The sequence below is a fragment of the Lacerta agilis genome, chromosome 4 (genome assembly GCF_009819535.1).
Source record: "Lacerta agilis isolate rLacAgi1 chromosome 4, rLacAgi1.pri, whole genome shotgun sequence".
NCBI classification, from domain to species: domain Eukaryota; kingdom Metazoa; phylum Chordata; class Lepidosauria; order Squamata; family Lacertidae; genus Lacerta; species Lacerta agilis.
The window spans coordinates 4,754,788-4,772,982 of NC_046315.1; the positions used below are offsets into that span (position 1 = coordinate 4,754,788).

Sequence of the window (18,195 nt, forward strand, 5' to 3'; positions counted from 1 at the left end):
ACTTCCTTCGATCTCCTCCTTCTGAATTTCATTGTCAATTTACTTTGGCAATCTAATCTTTACATTCAATCTTATCTATAATTTCCTACATATTTTAAGTCCTTTCTAAATATTTCCACCAAAAGCCTATTTATTGTTTCCAAAAGATTATAATCAATTACTGTATATTCTGGCGTATAAGACTACTTTTTAATCCAGGAAAATCTTCTCAAAAGTCAGGGGTCATCTTATACACCGGGAGGAGAATCTGCGGTCGAGTATATCTCAAACTCTATGTTTTAACTGGAAAAGTTGGGGGTCGTCTTATACGCCCAGTCGTCTTATACGCCGGTAAATAGAACAATATTTCTTAAGATAATTCCAAAATTTCTTCCATTCCTCTTGCACTGACTCCTCCTGATCACGTAGTTTTGCTGTCAGCTCGGCCAGTTCCATATAGTCCATCATTTTCATTTGCCATTCTGCAATTGTTGGTACCTCTTGTGTCTTCCAATATTTGGCAATTAATATTCTTGCTGCTGTTGTGGCATACAAAAAGAAAATAGTGTCTTTTTGGGGGATTCCTTCCCCCGTGATCCCCAACAAAAAGGCTTCTGGTTTTTTAATAAATGTGTTTTTCAACACTTTCTTTAACTCATTATAAATCTTTTCCCAGAAGCCCTTTATCTTGGGGCACGTTCACCACATATGGTAAAAGGTTCCTTCTTTTTTTTACATTTCCAACATTTATTATCTGATGTGTGATACATTTTTGCTAATTTTACAGGAGTTAAATACCATCTATACATCATTTTCATCATATTTTCCTTTAAAATAGTACACACAGTAAATTTGAAACCTTTCTTCCATAACCTCTCCCAATCTTCCATCATAATATTGTGCACCACGTCCTTAGCCCAATCAATCATTACAGATTTAACCTGTTCATCTTTTGTGTGCCACTCCAGCAATAAATTATACATTCTTGAAAGATTTTTTTTGTCTTTGGTTCCAACAATTCGGTTTCCAGTCTGAATTTCTCAATTTGAAAACCGTTTTTTTAAAAAATTGTCTAACCTAAACATTTCATTAATCTGGTGATATTGTAACCAATCATTCAACTTTTCTTTAAGCTGTTCATATGGTTTTAACTTAAACCTATTTTCCTCTTGCAACAGTGTATCATTATATTTCAACCACTTGGTTTCCATATTTAACGTTTTCTCTGCCTTAGCTTCCAAAGGAGCTTCCACCTTGGTGTCTTTCTTTCAAGTAAATCATTGCATCTAATCCAAACATTATACAATGCTTTTATCACAATATGATTCTTAAACATTTTGTGCTGAAATCTTGTCATACCATAAATAAGCATGCCAACCATACACATTGTCAAACCCTTCCAAATCCAGCAAATCAGTATGCTGCTGCCTCAAAATATAACTGTAAGGACGTTCAGTGGTTGCTCATGAAGAATCAGCCAAACGCAGAACTTCTAAACTAAGTTCTTTATTGTGCAAACTATATACAGTGCAGCAAAAGTTTCCACGTCCACCTCCTCACTACGCAGAGTCCAGGAATGACCCCTTCCGGTTCTTTTTCCAGCAAAAAAGCCGTGGGATTCTGAACCCCCGCCTGCCTCTCCCACATCCTTCCTGTCTGTCCCTCAAGAGTGTGGGAACCTGACCCCGTTCCCAGCGATCTCCGCAATGCTGAGGCTCTGCGATCCTGTCAGAGCCCCTGCACCGCCTTCCTGCTTCCTACTCCCCTTCCCCACTGGAGGAATGGTAGCTTCCAGCGGAGGAGGGGGAGGACGAGCTATGGAAATGCACAGGGGGTTCCCTGTACTGCAGACGCTCCTGGGATGCCACCACTTGCGGTGAGGGGGGTTTCCTGACAATAACTTTAAGTCTGGCAGGGAAAATCCGCCTCTTTCTTTACTATCTGTGAGCAATTTGTACTTAATTCTCGGCTTTCCCCCCTGCCAGATAAATTTGGATAATACCTTTTGCCATTCACTAAAAAATTTCAACTTATCAATAATAGGTAATACCTGGAACAAAAACAACATTTTTGGCAATACGTTCATTTTTACAGCTGAAATTCGTCCTAATAAAGATAGTTTTAGATTTGACCATATCTCCAAATCTCTCCTTATTTCTTTCCATAACCTTTCATAATTATCTTTATAAAGATTCAAGTTTTTAGATGTTAGATTTACACCAAGATATTTCACCTTATCTGTGAAGTTCAAACCTGTGGTGGTTTCTAATCTAGCAAGCTCTTCTGTTGTAAGATTTTTTGTTAGAACTTTGGTTTTACTCTTATTAAGTTTCAGACCCGCAAATTGTCCAATTCCAGCACCTTACAAGTGCTGGTTTCAGGATCTTGTAATGTCAGCACTAAATCATTGGCAAAGGCTTTTAATTTATACTGTTTCGATGCTACTACCATTCCTTTCACTTCCTCATTATTCTTATGTTCAGGAGCACCTCCAGGACCAAGATAAAAAGTAGGGGGTGACAGTGGGCACCCTTGCCTGGTTCCTTTTTCAATTCTAAACTCTTCTGAAACCACATTATTAACAATAGTTTTTGCTTTTTGATTAGAATAAATCGCATCAATACCATTCAAAAATTTCTGGCCTACCTCCATGCTACCTAAATTCATCTTCATAAAATTCCAGAAAACGTTGTCAAAAGCTTTTTCTGCATCAATAAACATTAGCAGTGCTTTACAACTTTGTTTCTAACATTTCTAATATATCAATTATATTTCTGACATTGCCTTTCATATACCTTCCAGGTAGGAAACCTGCCTGGTCCTTATTAATTACCTCTAACAAAATCAGTTTAAAACTTCTTGCTAGTATATTAGCAAATATTTTGTAATCTACATTGACTAAGGAGATTGGCCTATAATTTTTAACTTGCGATCTATCTGTCTCAGGTTTGGGGATCAGAGTAATATAAGCTTCTTTCCAGGTCTCCGGTGCCTGACCCCCACTTAAAATATCATTGCATACTTCCATTAGTGGTTGAGTCAACCATTCTTTTAAAATTTTGTAGTATTTAGCTGTTAATACATCTGGTCCTGGGGCTTTCCCGATTTCCATTTGGCTTATAGGCCTTTCCACCTCTTGTGTCGTTATCAAATCATTCAACAGGGCCCTCTCTTCATGTAGTGCTTTATGAGAATAGCCATGCTGGAGAAGGGAGGTTGTAAGTGCCTTCGCTGAAGTTTTATAGTCTTTATCTAATGAGGAATTCCTTTTGAGGTGCAAATATTGTCCATAAGGAAGATTTTTAAGTAGATGAGGCGGATGGAAGGACGAATGCATGTAATATGGAGTTGCAGTCAGTGGGTTTATGGAAGGGTCGCACTTTGAGTTGCTGCTGGTGATCTCTGAATACTGGTGATCTCTGAATAGATATTAGTGATCAGAACCCATGGCTACCCCCTTTGTTTGTAGGTAGAATTGATCCAGGTGTCTGAAAAAAAATTATGATCTAGTATCCAAAATATCCATGAGAAAATGGCTTGGAGGTTCCCGGGTAGATCTGGAGTTTAGTAATTCTATTATCTGTCTGACCTCAGGTAATGGTACGTTCGTGTGTAGGGATTCTACGTCTAGTGTAACTAAACAAGCCGTTTCTGGTATCACAAGGTTACTTTAAAGGTGGGAGAAGGGAGTATAGTCCTATTTCTGTGAGTGGTGCAGCGGTCTTTCCACTCATGTGATAAAACTGTTGACGACTGTTAACGACTGCAATTGGTTTTACATGAAAAAGCTAATCCTGGCCTCCTTCAATCAGAATGTGGCTCCCCTGGCAAAGGAGATGGGCAATATCCGGTTCCACTGCACCCTTTTAAATTTAAATATCAAAACAGATCCCAATTTTAAGAGCATATAAATCAAGAGTGGAAAAAGCCTCCAGCTGCTCAACCCCATCAGCCTTCACTGGCTCCAAGGAAGACTCCACCACCTTCCTCATGTTCTGCTCTTCTTCTGGGACCCCTTGAGGCCTGGAGGACCCTCCTAGGGTCTCCTCACTCTTCAGGAAGAGCAGGGCTGTCCTCAGAAGAGGAGGCAGAGCAGCCCTTGAACGGCTGGCAATGCTTCTCTTTCCTCCCAAGGGAGACATTTCCCCTGCCAAACTGCTCTTAGATGTCCCTCAAGGCAGAGGGTCCTGTGTTCTCTCAGCTAAAGCAACCCTGGCAGATGGCCATCCGATCTCTGCTTAGAAACCTCCAAGGAAATAGAGTCCACCACCTCCCAAGGGAGACCTTTCCCCTGCCAAACTTCTCTTAGGTGTCCCTCAAGTTCTTAGATGTCCTGAGTTCTAGCACTGCTGAAACAATTGCACTGGCTACCAAGGAAGAACCAAGCAAAGTTCAAAACAAATAAATCCTATTCTCATCATAAATGAGTAATACTTAAAATTATACTATGAAGCAGAATGTCTGGTGTGGCTAAAATAATGGATTTTATTGGAAAACACTAGTATTTTAAATCTAGAAAGTTTCAACAATAGGTATGGATGGCACGCCTACCTAGCATATGAGAAGGTAAAGGTACATAACGGCTTCAAAAATCATATACTCAGGAATTCATTGTTTAAAGTTTGGAATAAATATAAACAGCTATTGATCTCTCCATCAGAAGCCCATGCAGTTAACAAAACTCAATATGAATCCGAACTGGGCAACATATAGACAAATATTGGAAGAAGACCAAGGAAAGTTAAAATTAAAAACATATGAAGAATTAAAACAATATGGGATGGATAATTGGCAATATATACAATTAAAAAGTGTGTTTAATGCAGACCAAAGAAAAGGTTTCATTAAAGAACAATTGCTATTTAGCACCATTATACTACAAAACAATAGGAAATTATAATTGAAAATTTACACTCTATTATTGGACTATGATTTGATGGATGAAGAGGTAAAAGAAACAATGGTCAAATGGGGGCAAGACATCAGCCACACTATATATTCAGAACAATGGGGAAAACTCTGGCATGAGGATATTCGCTTTACCACCTGCTTCACGATAAAGGAAAACTTTGGTAAAATGTTTTACAGGTGATATTTAACACCAGTCAAACATGCCAAAATTTATAAATTAAAATCCAATCTTTGTTGGAAATGTCACAAGGAACCTGGAATGACAGTTCATATGTGGTGGGGTTGCAAGGAAATAAAGAATTTTTGGGGAATAATACATGAGGAACTTAAAATGCTAAAAATCCCCTTGATAAAAAAAAATCCTGAAGCTTATCTGTTAGGGCTGGTGGGCAAAGACATACCACATATTAAAAAAAACAATCTTTTTTTGTATGCAACAACAACTGCCAGGGTAGTGATTGCCACTAAATGGAAATCTCAGGACATAACAGCAAAGGAAGAGTGGATTTGCAAATTAAGTGAGTATATAGAACAGGCAAAATTAACCTCAATTATAAGATACCAATCAAATCAAAAGTTAAGAATGGAGTGGAAGTATTTCGAAGATTATCAAGAGAGTGCTTAGGTACTTGCAGGGTACCAAACAATTGTGCCTCAAATTGTCGGCTGAAGGTACAGCACAAATCACTTGCTGGTCTGACGCCGATTGGGCCAATTTGGAGGACAGGAAGTAAGTGTCTGGGTTAGTTGTGAAGTATGGAAATGCTCTGGTTGGATGGAGATCCAAGAAGCAAAGTTTTATTGCTCTTTACAGAGGCTGAATACAGTGTGGTGTCTGGAGATCTGTAGGGAATTGCAGTTTTACAAATGTTTGGTCCAAGAGATCAACGGGGAGTGTTGCTTGCCCATCACAGTCTGGGGGGGGGGCAACCAGCCCTGTTTGAAGCTGGCAGAGACTGGACAGTTCAAAGCCAAATATTTGGACATTCGGTTCCAGAATGTATGCCAGAACATCCAGACAGGATTGGTAAAACTGAGGTACTGTCCAAGCCAGGAGAATCTGGAAGATGGGTTCACCAAACCCTTGAGTTTCCATTGTCTTGAGGAATTTTGTGATGGTATGTTTATAATGTAAGGAATTACTTACGCTCCCCTGTGATGCAGGACGAAAGGGGGTGTGAGAGTGTGTGAGCTTACAGGGTTAAAGCTCAGCTATGCGTCCTGCGTCACAGGATGACGTATTACACATCCAGGGATTATGTGTGGGTCTCTGGGTGTGTAATATGACACATTGTAAATCAGTCTGTTAATCTGTTGCCGGCTTCCAGCCAGGACGGCAGTGTTTCCCTCCAGGCTGCAAGCCCTTCAGAAGAAATAAATCTTCCTTTAATGAGCTGGGAGTTGTCGTCTTTTACTGCCAGAGTCAACACAGATGCGAGCTGCTTTTGTTTTCCGCTGCACTCTGCTTTAGAAGAAAAAAAGACTTTAAAAGCACAGTCAGAAATGTGCTGGACTCAGTTTGTGACGCAGCGAAAATTGCTGGTGGTCATGCAGAGTTTTTTCATCTCATGACTCTGCTGGCTGTGTGATTAACTAAGACGTCAACCAAGACATGGGTAGTGGTTTTTGTAAGCATATACTTATGTAGTTGTTGTAATTTAGGTATTACATTTTAAGTTAGGGAATTAGATATCAATCAGCCAAAGGTCTGGTTAAAAAGGTGCTGATTTACCTGGCTCCTAAAACTGTATAATGGTTTCTCTGACCTTTGTATGGATTCTTTTATGGGAAGTGAGGTTGGAGCTTGTCCTGAAGCTCTTTCCACATTCCACACACTGATAGGGTTTCTCCCCTGTATGAATTCTCTGATGAGAAGTGAGAGAGGACCTCTCAGTGAAGCTCTTTCCACATTCCACACACTGATAGGGTTTCTCCCCTGTATGAATTCTCTGGTGCTTAGTGAGATGGGAGCTCTGACTGAAGCCCTTTCCACATTCCACACACTGATAGGGTTTCTCCCCTGTATGCATTATTTGATGAGAAGTGAGATGGAAGCTCTGACTGAAGCTCTTTCCACATTCCACACACTGATAGGGTTTCTCCCCTGTATGAATTCTTTGATGAGAAGTGAGATGGAAGCTCTGACTGAAGCTCTTTCCACATTCCACACACTGATAGGGTTTCTCCCCTGTATGAATTCTTTGATGCGAAGTAAGTTCAGAGCTCTGACTGAAGCTCTTTCCACATTCCACACACCGATAGGGTTTCTCCCCTGTATGAATTCTTTGATGCAAAGTTAGATTGGAGGTCCTACTGAAGCTCTTTCCACATTCCACACACTGATAGGGTTTCTCCCCTGTATGAATTCTCTGATGGGAAGTGAGCTTGGAGCTCTGACTGAAGCTCTTTCCACATTCCACACACTGATAAGGTTTCTCCCCTGTATGAATTCTTTGATGGGAAGTGAGATTGGAGTTCTGACTGAAACTCTTTCCACATTCCATACACTTATATGGTTTCTCCCCTGTATGAATTCTTTGATGGGAAGTGAGATTGGAGCTCTGACTGAAACTCTTTCCACATTCCACACACTGATAGGGTTTCTCCCCTGTATGAATTCTTTGATGGGAAGTTAGATTGGAGGTCATCCTGAAGCTCTTTCCACATTCCACACACTGATAGAGTTTCTCCCCTGTATGAATTCTCTGATGAGAAGTGAGAGATAAGGTATCAGTGAAGCTCTTTCCACATTCCACACACCGATAGGGTTTATCCCCTGTATGAATTCTTTGATGGGAAGTGAGAGAAGACCTCTCAGTGAAGCTCTTTCCACATTCCACACACTGATAGGGTTTCTCCCCTGTATGAATTCTTTGATGCGAAGTAAGTTCAGAGCTCTGACTGAAGCTCTTTCCACATTCCACACACTGATAGGGTTTCTCCCCTGTATGAATTCTTTGATGGGAAGTTAGATTGGAGGTCATCCTGAAGCTCTTTCCACATTCCACACACTGATATGGTTTCTCCCCTGTATGAATTCTCTGATGGGAAGTGAGACGGTGGATTTGACTGAAGCTCTTTCCACATTCTACACACTGATATGGTTTCTCCCCTGTATGAATTCTCTGATGGTAAGTGAGACTGTGGCTGTGACTGAAGCTCTTTCCACATTCCCCACACTGGTAGGGTTTCTCCCCTGTATGAATTCTCTGATGCTTAGTAAGTTCAGAGCTCTGACTGAAACTCTTTCCACATTCCACACACTGATGGGGTTTCTCCCCTGTATGAATTCTTTGATGGGAAGTTAGATAGGAACTTGTATTGAAGCTCTTTCCACATTCCACACACTGATAGGGTTTCTCCCCTGTATGAATTCTCTGATGCCTAGTAAGAGAGGAGTTCTGTCTGAAGCTCTTTCCACATTCCACACACTGATACGGTTTCTCCCCTGTATGAATTCTCTGATGGGAAGTGAGAGAGGAGCTCTGAATGAAGCTCTTTCCACATTCCACACACTGATATGGTTTCTCCCCTGTATGAATTATTTGATGGGATGTAAGGTCGGAGCTCCTACTGAAGGTCGCTCCACATTCCTTGCACTGATAGAGTTTCTTTCCAATGAGATTTTGTTGATGGGAAGTGGAATGGGAGCTCTGACTGCAGCTTCCTCCACACTCCAAATTTTTACGTGGCTTTTCCTCTTTGGGGATTTTGTCATGGTCACCTTTGTTCTCGATTTCCGATTCATCACAATCTGCAATGGAGACAAAAAGGGATAAGAGCCTCAGGAACAAATGGAGAAGAACTGAAGGGAGTTGGGTGTCTGTTTATTACCTGTATTTTTGTCATTAACCAACATATTTATTATTAGATTCTGATGAGTTGTTGAATGTTGCTTTGTTTGATATACAGTAGTGGTTAAAATTGTCAGAGACTTTTGGGGGAAAGTGTATTTCAGAGGTTTGATGGCTCCACTTCTTTTGGAGTAATATCACAAAATTATATATCAATGGAAAAATAATTTAATCAAGAATGCAATTCAACAAAGTTTGTTCAATTAACCATATTGTATGAAACGTTATAGCCAAATAACCAAAAAAAGGAAACACAACATGCTTAGGTTGACTTTTGTCAGTGTGTTATGTGATTGCTATCAAGTTTTTTGGTTTTTTGGTGTTCTTTCATTTAGTGAGATTGTAAAACATAATAAAATTATAGAAATGGCACAAAGAGTTGATTGGTCACCCAGAAAGGGATGTACAATTGTAGTATTAAGTGAACAAGGCTACAGTTATAAAGAAATTAGATGAAAGATTGGGGAAAAGTCATTTTTATCTCTCAAACGAAGGTTGAAAATATTAAACGGGGCTAAAACCAATTGATCACTGCCTTGTCGTGGTGAAGGGGCTTGAATTACTCAGGGAAGCTATGGACACGTCAAGATGGACAGGTTATAGTGGAGAGTTTGTTTTTTTTTTAATAAGAATTTATTGACATTTTTTCCTTATAACAACATACACCCATATCCACACCTACATTTATACACATACAAAACAAATACAGTTATAAACCAAATACAAACATTGCCAGGATTCTTCTTCTTATTTAAACATCTCATAAAAAAATTTCTATTTCTGAATCTTGACGGTTGACTTCCCCTACCTTTTCACCTTCGGTTTTATACCCATAATCTACTTTTTAACCTCTTCTTCTAAAAATTAAACACAATTATATATATAGAATAAAACAATCATCTTAATCATCTTAGTCTATAAACTTAATCATCTTATACTAGATTTACTAGTAATACATCATCATAGATCTTCGCAAATCGTTCTTATCAAATCTACACTATCTCCTCTGTCCTTTAATCTGCTGCTAAAAACATAAACACTTCAAATATCTCCTTTCTTATTAAGAAAAACTAAATATAGCTAACAGTCTTCACCCTCCGGTTTCAAAATGCCGTAACAGACCATTTTAGATTTTACTTAATACTTCACCCCACTCCCCCTCTGTCCATTATCCTTCTCCTAGTGACACCAGAACCAAACTTCCAATTGCCTTCTTTTCCCAAATGTCCACAGATCCAGGCACAGTTCAGAACACTCCTTGCAACGAGCTTCAGGGTATCCATCTCATCTTCTTTCAGCTGCTCCGTTTCTTTATACCATTCTTCTTCTTCTTGTAAATATCTTGATTCTTTGTCCCTTGCCCCCGAGCTCACACCTCGGGGTCTGGATATAGCAAATCTTATCGTCGTCCTGGGGCTGCCACCCCCATAGAACGAATCTTTTTCCCGGAGTCGCCCTGTCATTTCTCTCCATCCTTCCAGCAACCCTCTCAGCTCCTTGCCAGGGTTTCCTTCCAAAGTATCAAAGTCTTTAAAAGCCTCCTCTGTGGGAAGTAAATTTCTTTTCAAGTCCCCACACAAGACTTTCACTTTCCGATAAAGCAGTTCCAGCCTCAAAACATTGAGCCTTTGTTCATCCGTTAGTCCAGAGTTCAAAACAAGTTCAAAGACAAAGTCCAACATGATGGTAGAGAGGGTGGGAGTTAGTGTCAAATTACAGTCTCTGTCTCTATGTTCTTCCTTTTGTAAGAGTTGTTTTTCACCTCAGTTTAAACTTTCCGTCGCCATTTTTCCTGAGCCGGAGCACAGAGACCGCAGCTTTAAACGGAGATATTTTCCGCGGATTTACTCCCCAAAAGAAAATTTTAACAGTCTCATGTATCAAAGTTCGAATACTTTGTAACCAGTTCTGTAGCAGCAGACACTCAAATTGGTTAACTTCTTTCACTCAAAGGGAGGGAGGCAGGCTGCCTTTCTCCTTCCCCCGGATCGTCCAAAAAGCATAATATCTGGTCCAATCAAGTACTCACGACCACCGGGTTTCTTTAGATCCATGCATCACAGGTAGAACTTAGACGCTCATCACAGGATTTGTTGCCGCATTTACATCCCGGTTGGGGCATGTCCCCTATAGCCCGGCTCCGTCGTCCCTTCACCCCCACTCCCCCTTTACAGGGGGAGCGAGAGAAGGGTTCGGAGCCACAACGGGCACAGCCGGGGAGCCCAGGGTGCGGGACGCTCTTCCCGCACCCCACCGGAGCCCCGCTTTGCGGTAGCGGGGCTCCAAACCCCCGGGATGGACTGGGCGCTTCGTAGCCGAAGCAGCCCACGACCACCCGCAATGGCGTCGCCGCCGGAAGTCTATAGTGGAGAGTTTGGACCAAACGTGATCCACCTGGAGTAGCAACTGGCAAGCCACTCCAGTATCCCTGCCAAGAAAACTCCATGGACAAAGACAACAGGCATATAAAAGATATGACGCTGGAAGATGAGCCCCTCAGGTCGGAAGGCGTCCAACATGCTACTGGGGAAGAGCGGAGGACAAGTACAAGTAGATCCAGAGCTGATGAAGCGGCTGGGCCAAAGCCAAAAGGACGCTCAGTTGCGGATATGCCTGGAAGTGAAAGGAAAGTCCAATGCTGTAAAGAAAAGTATTGCATAGGAACCTGGAATGTAAGAACCATGAACCTTGGTAAGCTGGATGTGGTAAAAAATGAGATGGCAAGAATAAACATTGAGATCCTAGGCATCAGTGAACTAAAATGGACAGGAATGGGCGAATTCAGTTCGGATGACTATCATATCTACTACTGTGGGCAGGAATCCCGTAAAAGAAATGGAGTGGCCCTCATAGTCCACAAAAGAGTGTCGAAAGCTGTACTGGGATGCAATTTCAAAAATGATAGAATGATCTCAATACGAATCCAAGGCAGACCTTTTAACATCACAGTAATCCAAGTTTATGCACCAACTACCAGTGCTGAAGAAATTGAGATTGATCAATTCTATGAAGACTTACAACACCTTATAGAAATGACACCAAAGAAGGATGTTCTTCTCATTATAGGGGATTGGAATGCTAAAGTAGGGAGTCAAGAGATAAAAGGAACAACTAGCAAGTTTGGCCTTGGAGTTCAAAATGAAGCAGGGCAAAGGCTAATAGAGTTCTGTCAAGAAAACAAGCTGGTCATCACAAACACTCTTTTCCAACAACACAAGAGACGACTCTACACATGGACATCACCAGATGGGCAGCATCAAAATCAGATTGATTATATTCTCTGCAGCCAGAGATGGAGAAGCTCTATACAGTCAGCAAAAACGAGACCTGGAGCTGACTGTGGCTCAGACCATCAGCTTCTTATAGCAAAAATCCAGCTTAAACTGAAGAAAGTAGGAAAAACCACTGGGCCAATAAGATACAATCTAAATCAAATTCCTTATGAATACACAGTTGAAGTGAAGAACAGGTTTAAGGATTTAGATTTGGTGGATAGAGTGCCTGAAGAACTGTGGATGGAGGCTCGTAACATTATACAGGAGACAGCAACGAAAACCATCCCAATGAAAAAGAAATGCAAGAAAGCAAAGTGGCTGTCCAATGAGGCCTTACAAATAGCGGGGGAGAGAAGGCAAGCAAAATGCGAGGGAGATCGTGAAAGATACAGGAAATTGAATGCAGATTTCCAAAGAATAGCAAGGAGAGACAAGAGGGCATTTCTAAACGAGCAATGCAAAGAAATAGAGGAAAATAACAGAATGGGAAAAACCAGAGATTTGTTCAAGAAAATTGGAGATATGAAAGGAACATTTCGTACAAAGATTACCACAATTAAGGACAAAAGTGGAAAGGACCTAACAGAAGCAGAAGACATCAAGAAGAGGTGGCAAGAATACACAGAGGAATTATACCAGAAAGATATGGAGGTCTCATACACCCCAGGTAGTGTGGTTGCTGACCTTGAGCCAGACATCCTGGAGAGTGAAGTCAAATGGGCCTTAGAAAGCCTTGCTAACAACAAGGCCAGTGGAAGTGATGATATTCCAGCTGAACTATTTAAAAATTTAAAAGATGATGCTGTTAAGGTGCTACACTCAATATGCCAGCAAGTTTGGAAAACTCAGCAGTGGCCAGAGGATTGGAGAAGATCAGTCTACATCCCAATCCCAAAGAAGGGCAGTGCCAAAGAATGCTCCAACTACCGCACAATTGCACTCATTTCACACGCTAGCAAGGTTATGCTTAAAATTCTACAAGGCAGGCTTAAGCAGTATGTGGACCGAGAACTCCCAGAAGTGCAAGCTGGATTTCGAAGGGGCAGAGGAACCAGAGACCAAATTGCAAACATGCGCTGGATTATGGAGAAAGCTAGAGAGTTCCAGAAAAACATCTACTTCTGCTTCATTGACTACGCAAAAGCATTTGACTGTGTCGACCACAGCAAACTATGGCAAGTTCTTAAAGAAATGGGAGTGCCGGATCACCTCATTTGTCTCCTGAGAAATCTCTATGTGGGACAAGAGGCTACAGTTAGAACTGGATATGGAACAACTGATTGGTTCAAAATTGGGAAAGGAGTACGACAAGGCTGTATATTGTCTCCCTGCTTATTTAACTTATATGCAGAATTCATCATGCGAAAGGCTGGACTGGATGAATCCCAAACCGGAATTAAGATTGCCAGAAAAAATATTAACAACCTCAGATATGCTGATGATACAACCTTGATGGCAGAAAGTGAGGAGGAATTAAAGAACCTTTTAATGAGGGTGAAAGAGGAGAGCGCAAAATATGGTCTGAAGCTCAACATCAAAAAAACTAAGATCATGGCCACTGGTCCCATCACCTCCTGGCAAATAGAAGGGGAAGAAATGGAGGCAGTGAGAGATTTCACTTTCTTGGGTTCCATGATCACTGCAGATGGTGAAAGCAGTCACGAAAATAGAAGACGCCTGCTTCTTGGGAGAAAAGCAATGACAAACCTAGACAGCATCTTAAAAAGCAAAGACATCACCTTGCCGACAAAGGTCCGTATAGTTAAAGCTATGGTTTTCCCAGTAGTAATGTACGGAAGTGAGAGCTGGACCATCAAGAAGGCTGATCGCCGAAGAATTGATGCTTTTGAATTATGGTGCTGGAGGAGACTCTTGAGAGTCCCATGGACTGCAAGAAGATCAAACCTATCCATTCTCAAGGAAATCAGCCCTGAGTGCTTATTAGAAGGACAGATCCTGAAGTTGAGGCTCCAGTACTTTGGCCACCTCATGAGAAGAGAAGACTCCCTGGAAAAGACCCTGATGTTGGGAAAGATGGAGGGCACAAGGAGAAGGGGACGACAGAGGATGAGATGGTTGGACAGTGTTCTCGAAGCTACTAACATAAATTTGGCCAAAGTACGAGAGGCAGTGAAGGATAGGCGTGCCTGGCGTGCTCTGGTCCATGGGGTCACGAAGAGTCGGACACGACTGAACGACTGAACAACAACAAAACCAATTTTACTGGACAGCAGAACAATGGGACAATGATATTTGGAGCAATGAGACCCAAATCTCCTTGCTTGGTAGTGATGGCATGAAATACGCGAGGAGAAGAATCAGAGAAGATTTACATCCTCCTTGCATTACACCGAGCGTGAAACACCCAGACAGTGTGATGATCTGGGGTTGTATGGCAACAAAAGGTGTGGGCAGAATTTGTCTCATTAATGGTAATGTAAATGCCCCCAAAATGCATTAATGAAATTCTTGATCCCAAACTGAAAATGTATATATGTATATATATTTTAAACAGGATTCTACTGCAATGTGCTCCATGTGGGGCTACCTTTGAAGGTGATCCGCAAACTGCAATTAATCCAGAATGCGGCAGCTAGAATGGTGACTGGGAGTGGCCACCGGGACCATCTAACACCGGTCCTGAGAGATCTGCATTGGCTCCCAGTACGTTTCCGAGCACAATTCAAAGTGTTGGTGCTGACCTTGAAAGCCCTAAACGGCCTCGGTCCTGTATACCTGAAGGAGCGTCTCCACCCCCATCGTTAAGCGCGGACACTGAGATCCAGCGCCGAGGGCCTTCTGTCGGTTCCCTCACTGCGAGAAGCAAAGCTACAGGGAAACAGGTAGTGGTGCCCGCTCTGTGGAACACCCTCTCATCAGATGTCAAAGAGATAAACAAGTACTTGACATTTAGAAATACCTGAAGGCAGCTCTGTTTAGGGAAGTTTTTAATCCGTGACATTTTAATGTATTTTAATATTTGTTGGAGGCTGCCCAGAGTGGCTGGAGGGACCCAGCCTGATGGGCGGGGTACAAATAAATTATTATTATTGTTATTGTTATTGTTATTATTACTTTATAAAAATTATGGCATTACATTCTTCTTTAAATTATCTTTCTATGGATATATAATCTTATGGTATTACTCCACAGAAAAGTGGTGTTATGAGCCATCAAATCTCAGAAATACACTTTTCAGGAATGTTTTACACAATTTTGGGCACTAGTTTAAGTTGTTCATTTTAAAGTTAATGTTCTTTTTATATGGAATCAGATTATTATTATTTATGTTTCATGTTTATACAGTGGTGCCTCACAAGACGAAATTAATTCGTTCTGCGAGTCGTTTCGTATTGCGAAAGTTTCGCGGTTTCCCATAGGAATGCATTGAAATTTAATTAATGCCTTCCTATGGGCAAAAAAGTCAGAACAATGTCAAATTTGGTTTACAAAGTGTTTATTAAGTGCTCTTTAAAGGCATAAATACTGTTCAGAGGATTTCAAAAATTTCAAGCACAAAACTTCAACTTTTTAAACGTGACAGAAAAACATTTAAAAATCACCAAAGGACTCTCTAAGGCTCTAGAGGACAACTTGGAGAAGGTTTCAAGGTTCCTCTTCCACTCTTTGCTTCTTCATGAAGAACCTCTCCATGGTCTGCTGCTTCAGCCGCCTTGTCAGCACCCCTCTGAAAGAGGACATGATCCTTGTATCAAAAGTGTTCGCAAGGTCACGTTCCAGATCCTTGTCTGGGTGGTGCCGCTGTGCATAAGTCTGCACATTTCCCCACTGTTGGCAGATGTCCTTCAGTTCCGTGGAGGACAGCTGTTCCTCACTTGTCGCTTCTTTCTCTTCCAACGAGGCCTGCTCCTGCATAGCCTCTGCCTGCAGTTCGCCCAGCTCCTGGGTGGACAGCTCATGGTCATGGTCCTCCACCAGCTCGCAGACGTCCTCCTCTGTGACCTCGAGGCCCATGGTCCTCCCCAAGGAAACAATCTCCTCCAGCACTGTTGACTCTGGTGCATCAGAGTCACTTGTTGCCACACAATCTGGCCACAGGTTGCGCCAAGCGGAATTCAGATTTCTCTGGCTGATCCCGTCCCAGGCCGTGGTGATCATCTTCAAGCAGGTGACGATGTCGAAGTGGTCTCTCCAGAATTCACGCAGGGTGATGTTGGTGCAATCAGTCACCTCAAAGCAGTTCTTGAAAAGCTCCTTGGTGTAGAGTTTTTTGAAATTGGCGATGAGCTGCTGATCCATTGGCTGGAGCAGTGGGATGGTGTTAGGCGGCAGGAACATCATATTTATGAAGCGGAAGTCCTCTAACAAGTCTTCCTCAAGGCCTTTAGGATGAGCAGGAGCATTGTCCATCAGAAGCACAGCCTTCAGCGGCAGGTCGTTGTCCAGCAAGTACTGTTTGACAGCAGGGCCAAAAGCTAGATTGACCCAGTCCACAAACAGGACGCGTGTGACCCAAGCCTTACGGTTGGATCACCACAACACGCTCAGCTGGTCTTTGTTGACCTTGTGCTTTTTGAAGGCCCGTGGGTTCTCCGAGTGGTACACCAGCAGGGGCTTTATCTTCAGGTCCCCGCTAGCGTTGGCACAGAAGAGGAGGGTCAGACGGTCCTTCATGGGCTTGTGGCCTAGCCGCTTGGTCTCCTCTTGAGTGAGAAAGGTCCTTTTGGGCATCCTCTTCCAAAACAGCCCGGTCTCATCACAGTTGAAGACCTGCTGTGGAAGGTAGCCCTGTGTAGTCACGACCTCCAGGAACTCCATGGCAAAGTCCTCAGCCACAGGAACATTGGAACTGACAGCCTCTCCATGCCTAACCACGCTGTGGATTCCAGATCTGGTTTTGAATCTTTCAAACCAGCCTCTGCTTGCCTTGAAGACTTCTGGCTCGGCTGAGGTTCCTGGCTGTTGCTGTACGAGGTCTGCATGCAAGGCCTTGGCCTTCTCACAAATGACAGCCTCAGTCACTGTGTCCCCTGCACGCTGCTTCTCTTCTAACCAGAGGAGCAGCAACTTCTCCACCTCCTCCAGAACAGCTGGCCGGTTCTTCACGATCCTGGTGACTCCCTTGGCTACATCTGTTGCAAGGATCTTCTCCCTCATCTTCAGGATGGTCCCAATGGTGGATGGATTCCTCCCGTACTCCCTGGCGAGGTCTGTCACTCGCATGCCACTGTTGTGCTTCTGGATGATCTCCTTCTTCATTTCTAACGTAATGTTCTTTTTCCTCTCCCCGGCCTGTGCAGGAGCAGCCTTCTTGGGACCCATGTTAGCACAGTTGCTACATTCTCAAAAACAAAAAGCAGTGCTTCACATCCGCTTCACACACACCTCCCTACCCCTGGCCAAACCTGCCCGGGACGACCTGCCAAGTGGCATAACAGCACCCCCCCAGCACAGAAATGCCTGAAAAATACCTTCCCACCCCCCAAATCCTTAAATCCCCCAACCCCCCCCCCCCAACAACCCCAAAACCCTCAATAAAGTTTGGAAAATGTGGGGGAATATGTAACTCACCAAGTGGTTGCAAAAAAGTTCTGAAAACCTTCCAAAAACGCTTGCTATGAGTTGCTCCTCGAAGTCAACCTGGAACTGCACTTTTTAAAACCTCCAGGCACAATGCATCCTGGGTATTAACGGTTGTGTGAAAAAAAATCGCAAAACGTTTTCGTCTTGCAAAGCACGACCATAGAAAAATTCTGTTGGAATCTGCCCAGAGTGGTCGGGCAACCCAGACAGATGGGCAGCGCATAAATAAAAATTATTATTACTACTACAGTGGTACCTCAATTTAAGACTTATTATTGTTGTTGTTGTTATTATTATTATTATTACTGCTACTACAACCCGAGATTCAATAAGCATAGCTCTTCTCTAGGATGAATTTTGTTTGGCCCAGTCATGGCATCCCCTCCATCTCCAATGTCAGTCATCTCTTTGGTCAACCCAAGACTGACTGGAGCAAAAACAAAAACAGAAAACCTGAAGCTACTTATGTTTCCTAACAATTCTGAAGCTGACATTTAATATGGCCTGGGCAGTTCAGAGCAGCCCAATTGTGGTAGAAAATTGAATAATTTGAGGAAGATTGTCAAAAAAAAACCCCTGCAATTTACTGTTTATTGTGGGGGTGTTAGGTTCCCAGGTGTTATAGGGGGCGC

At 42.4% G+C, this 18,195-nt stretch overlaps 1 pseudogene; it reads right to left on the reverse strand.

Annotated features, from left to right (window-relative positions):
* LOC117045034 overlaps positions 1–18,195 on the reverse strand; it is a 79,205-nt pseudogene that overhangs the window by 41,037 nt on the left and 19,973 nt on the right.